We start from the raw sequence: 6,000 nt of genomic DNA, 5'->3' as shown, positions 1-6,000 counted from the left end.
TTTAACCAAAAAGGGAATAAAAGCTATGGTAAAACAGCCCAGAAACCCCACATTCAAAAGGAGTTATGATATTTGAGTTTAACAAGACTATAGAGATCTGTAGAGCTCTCCCTCTATAGATAGTAAGAAAATAAATGTGAGAGCAGCAAGTCACCCCATCCAGCTCAGTCATCCCTTGCAACCATCTCAAGGAGAAGCAGCTGTGAAATCCTCAGGTAAGACAGTGTGTGACCCCAAATCTCATGACCATGAAAAGGTGGCCAGAAGAGCAACACACACCTCGGAAAGTGAGAAAGCAAGTAGAGTGAAAGGGCCAAGCTTCACATCAATATTAAAACATGCAAGTGACAGATTGCCAGGATGGGATTGATCTTTGTTTCCCAAATATTCCACACTGAATTGCATTATAAGCACTGCCATTCAGAGTCCCAGCATTTATGCATGGCCACATTTCTGAATTGACTTAAAGCTTTCTGCAACAGGATTTTATCACTTCACAGAAAGGGGTCAGCTGTGAAAGTCAGATCTAGACTGAGATCCAGTGTCCTCAAATGGCTCCTTTTGGGAGAATGAAGGATTGCCAGTCTGGGGTTGTGTCCTAACCCCACCCCATTGTAGAACGAGGTGGAGGAGCACCCGTGCATCTGAGGTCATTCCTTGACTTCAGTTAAGCCATTTGGGGGTAGGAAAGCTCAAGGCAGTCTTATTTTGGATGAGCACCAAAAAGCAGTCTGGGAACTTGGCTGAAATGAGCTAACTCTCCAAAGCAAGTAACACCAGTGGAAAATGTGGGTAAGAGCTTACCTCTGCTCTTTGTAGCTTTCCTGTAATAGGTTTTTCCTCTGTTGCATGGGAGCTCTGAGAGCAAGCCCATTTCCACTCCAAGGTGAGGGAATTAAAGTGCAGCACCACGCTCCTGCACAGCATTCAGGTCACATTGTGGTCTACACTTGGAGATGCTGCCGGCACAGCGCATCAGTCACAGCCTCCCACGTCTCTGCAGGATGAGCATGGAGCAGGCGGTGCCATCAGCAGCACCAGGGAGAAAGCCCTGCATGCTGGCTGCTTTTTGTTACCAGAGCCCCTATATGGGAACAGAACTGCAGAGCAAGACAACACTTCTCATCTGAAGGAGAATATTTCTTCCTCCATTAATTATTTCCCATGCTATTCCTGGCAGTGACCTTCGCTAAAAAGGAAAAAAAAATTCCATTTCTTTTATATCTTTTATCCAACTTCCTATTCTAAAGCCTCTGGCTAGAATGAGTCACATTTATATCTGCTATCCCATTACATTATGCATTATCAATGCTGCTACCCGTCCTCTCTTTCTCACCACTTTGGCTTGTTGTCGTTAGAAGGGGCAACTTGCTGCTACACTTAAAGATTGCGTGCCTAGGTGGTAGTGCCCCTAATACCCTTGTCTCATCTGTGGAAGCAATAATGTTAGAGACAGCTGGCCTCACACCTCAGCTTGAAGGGAAATCACCCTGGTCAAGTGCAGGGAAGTGTTTATCTGTGGCAGAGCAGATGCTGCCTCCTCTTTGGCTGCTCACAGTGACATCCCTGGTGTACACTACTTGCCCTTCAGCAGCCACTCACTCATTCTAAGATAGCTCGCATAGTTTTCCTTTAGCATCAACCAAACCTCCTCCCAGCAATATATGGGGCTGGTAAGAAGCTCCAGTAGAGAACTCTCCGAGAGCCACCCTCACATTCACAGCCCTCTGAGAGCACTTCCCATAGAAGAGAGTGAGCTGTAAGTGTAGAGTGAGTTTAGGGACATGGTTTAGTGGGCAATATTGGCAGTAGGTGGATGGCTGGACTAGATAACCTTAGAGGTCTTTTCCAACTTTAATAATTCTATGATTCTATGGTCCTAGGTCTCTCATTGCATTCATACTTTCTTCTTCTGCCATATAAATGATGGCTGAGACACACTGCTCACAAAATATTATAGAATAACAGAATCACCACGGTTGGAAAAGCACCAAGATCATCTAGTCCAACCAATATTTCCCAACCAAACCATGTTCCTTAGTACCACATTGACACATTCTTGAACACCTGCAGGGATGTTGACTCCATCACCTCCCTGGGCAGCCCATTCCAGCACCTCACCTTTCTTTCAGAGAAAAAATTTTTCCTAATATCCAACCTGAACGTCCAGTGATGCAACTTGAGGCTGTTCCCTCTAGTCCTATCAACTTCCATATGAAAGGGGCACTTATAAGTAAACTGGATGCCGGACATATTTCATCTTTTTTCAAATGTGCATTTGGACAGCGGCAATGGTCAAAGCCTCCTGTCAGAACTGGATGTTTCCTCCATTGCTGAGAAACCTGTGACACACAGCAAACTGATGGGAAAAAAGCTAGTTGCTGGCAGGGCAGAAAATCCATCCACTTCCAATGCTTGTGGCATCCCAGGTGGGTCTGTGCAGAGCAAACAAACTGCTTTTTTTAAATAAACAGCATCATGCACCATGGTGTGAAAGCAAGTAATTTAAGGCATATTGCAAGTGTGACAAAACAGCAGGAGGGAAGGCAAGATCTGAGGTACTTTATAAAAGTATGCTTATTCTGCTGACATCCACAGAAGAGGTCATGGTCTGGGAAGAGCAAAATATTTTCATGAGTCGTTGTTACTGCTAGTGCAGGTCTGTTTGTCTTTCTGTGACAGTGACAACTAATCACTGTGCTTGAAGTTGTATTGTAGGATTTTAGCTTAAAAATCAAAACCAAAAGAAAACAGGAGAGCCACTTCGAATACATATATATTCAGGTCTCTAATTAAATAAACAAACTAACATGGCACATGAAAAAAAAATAAAGACTTTTTCTTTAAATTTAGTGCTGCTTTCATCGCACCATTGGCAATAGGCATGGAATTTTTTCAGTAGCTTTTTTCTTATCTTGAATAATGGATGTGCACTACCTTCCCTTGCAAAACCATCTCTCGACATTTGTAAGCTTTGTTGATAGAGGAAAGGAGGCACTCAGGACCTTCTGAGCAAGATCTTACTCACAGGTACAAAGCTTTACTCAACTGATGAAAGAATCCTCTCAGAAATGCTAATATCAGCACTTAGACACAGTGGCCAAAATAAACATAACAGTTGGTACATTATTCTTTTTGGATCCTTTGCCAATTTATAGTTCTTCAGAATTAGTGTTGAAATAGTGTTTTGCTGGAGAAGAATGAACACACATTTCTGAATTAAAATCAACTGATGGTAATAGATGATGCACCAGTCCCAAGAGAGGGCTTCCCTGTCAACTCAACCAAAGTGAGAGGAGGAGGGGCAGTGAAGAGATGGAGCATTTTGATAACTTGGATCATATCTGACTACTTGCATTCCCTTGGGAGATTTACTACTACTTCTGAGAGCAGCAGCCAAAAGTATGCTTTGATGTATCTTTTATCTAAGCCTATCTAAATACCATCTTGATAAATTACATTTGTGCAGTTGAAGCACTGAACCAGAGAGAGAGCTTTTGTTCCTCTTTCTATCATAGGCTCTTGGTGTGTCCTTGGAGAAGCAACAGAGATTCACATGCCACATGAGTCCCAGCTGATTGGAAGCTGGCAAATGTTGTCCCAGTTTTCAAGAAGGGTATGAAAGAAGATGCTGGTAATTACAAGCCTGTCAGTCTCTCTTCAGTGCCTGGTAAAATTATGCAGAAAATTATTCTGGAAGTTACTGAAAAACACTTGAAAGGCAACGCAGTCGTTGATCACAGCCAACTCAGGTTCCTGAGGAGAAAGTCCTCTTTAACAAACTTAATTTCCTTTTATGCCAAGGTGACCTACCTTGTTGATCAAGGGAAGCCAGCTGATGTGATCTTTTTGGATTTCAGCAATGATTTCAATACTCTTTTTCACCATATCCCTCTTGACAAAATGTCCAGCATCCAGCTAGACATAATGCAACAAGTGTACATTTGGTTCATGGGTCGGGCTCAAAGTGTTACAGCAAATGGGCTTACATCAAGCTGGTGGCCAGTCATTAACAGGGTTTCACTGGGCTCCATTTTAGTCAGTTCTCTTCAGTGCTTTTATGAATGGTCTGGACACAGAACTTGAATCCATATTAAGTAGGCTTGCAGATGATACTAAATTAGAATAGAATCACAGAATCATACGCTATCCTGAGTTGGAAGAACCCCACAAGGATCGTGGAGTCCAACTCTTAGCTCTACATAGAACTACCCAAAAGTCAAACCATTTTTCTGAAAGCATCGTCCATATGCGTCTTGAAGTCTAGAATGCACTGCTGTAGACTCCCCTGATTGCAGAGAGGTCTTGCAGGGAAATCTCAGCAAATTAAAGGGCTGGGTAACCATCAACCATGTGCAGTTTAAGAAGAATATTAAGAAAAGGTTCTTCACCAATGTGTGGTCAGGCACTGGAACAGGCTCTCCATGGCAGTGGTCACGGCCCCAATTCTTTGGAGTTCATGAACTATTTCGACAATGCTCTCAGACACAGAGTTTGATTTTGGGTGGTCCTGTGTGGAGCCAGGGCTTGGACTCAAAGTCCTTTCCAGCTTAGAATATTCCAGAATTCACCTGGGCCCCTATCAGCCAAGTTGAGGAGAGATCACTTGCCTGCAGAGCAGCAGAGAAGGAAGCTCTGTGCATCATGAGATGGACAGGGCCCACAATGCTGAGTCCTCCTGAAACCAGTGAAAACAAATCAATGCTAGTCAGATGTAAGTCGCCCTAAAATTAATAATATGATTCACTGGGAAACAAACTCCTTAGTTCTAAAAGTTACCAGCAACAATCATCTCTTCTGACCCTATTTCTTCCATAAGTAAAGGACCATTTGGAAGGTCACTGGCTATAAGGTAAAGCAAGTGACTTTGCTTTGAATGCAGGGGAATATGTCTTAAATTAGGCCTGTTGAGTTTATGCTGAAGAGGATTACAGTTTCTCACGTGCTCCATAGCATAGCCCAACCATGCAAGGTGACTTCTCTGGCTAAAATTCCAGGAGGACATCCAACCTTGCCCATGGGCATTTCCCCAGTGATGAGAAAATAGATGGAAACAGAGTTGCCAGAAGAAACTGTCGAGAGCAACAATAGGATTCCTGCAAATAAAAGAACTTCCTCAGATCAAAGAGGACAAGCATTTTTTTGCTCCTCACCCTCCTCCGCCCCCAGGTAATGGAGAGCTGCTGGATTCAGCTAGAGGAGAAGGGAGGATGAAGGAATAAGAAGCAATATTTTTGGTAAGGGATTGTGTACAGTAAATAACAGCTGCAAACACTCCCCAGGGTATTGAAGACATTATAAATTGGGGGTTTTCTTCCCCAAATCAGACCTCAATGGGAAGCGAGTTTTACCCTTCATAAAGGAGTGCTCTACAATAAGCTTGTTAAGCTTGGAAAGTGCTCTGGGAGCCCCTGGGATGAAAGGCGCTCTAGGAATGAAAGCTGATATTTATGATTATTGTTTGAAAGGAACAGAGAGAAACACTAGTGTAAAATATGAATGGCTGCTGGTGCCAAAAGGTCCATTGTTGACTTGGTGCCAAGGAAGATATTCCCAGCTCTCAAACCTGGATGACAAGGATTTAGAAGGTGCAAGAATTGGAAGTGACTCCTGTAAATAATAGCAAACAGCAAATGTAGGGCAAATTGGTGTCTTGTGAGTTTTTCTTTTCTTCGCCATAAAGTGCAGGCCATATGATCTCTCTCACCCCGACTCTGCCAGCCAAAACAAGCACCCATTAACTACGGTACTGCTGGTCTGCACTCCTTTTAAAGGAAGAACTTTAGGAGAGGAGGGGAGAGGCATATCCTTCCTAAGTGATCAAATGTAATGGATTGGCCTGAGTAGATTCATATCTAATCTCACACAACCTTCTAAAAAGCAGAATCAACCCCAGACTATCGTAAATTAAACTTCCCTATTTCAGAAAGCAATGAGGGAAGAGAAGCAGGCTAACAGACTATGTTCCTGCAGACACTACCTGCATGCTCTCAGCTTGCA

At 43.2% G+C, this 6,000-nt stretch overlaps 1 long non-coding RNA gene across 1 annotated transcript in view; it reads right to left on the bottom strand.

Moving 5' to 3' along the window:
* The window catches only part of LOC104909683, a 54,044-nt gene that overhangs the window by 25,496 nt on the left and 22,548 nt on the right, over positions 1-6,000 (bottom strand). The window lies entirely within an intron of this gene.

This window comes from Meleagris gallopavo, chromosome 2 (assembly GCF_000146605.3).
Source record: "Meleagris gallopavo isolate NT-WF06-2002-E0010 breed Aviagen turkey brand Nicholas breeding stock chromosome 2, Turkey_5.1, whole genome shotgun sequence".
In the NCBI taxonomy this organism is placed as follows: Eukaryota; Metazoa; Chordata; class Aves; order Galliformes; family Phasianidae; genus Meleagris; species Meleagris gallopavo.
This window is presented reverse-complemented; position numbering and strand designations above follow the sequence as displayed.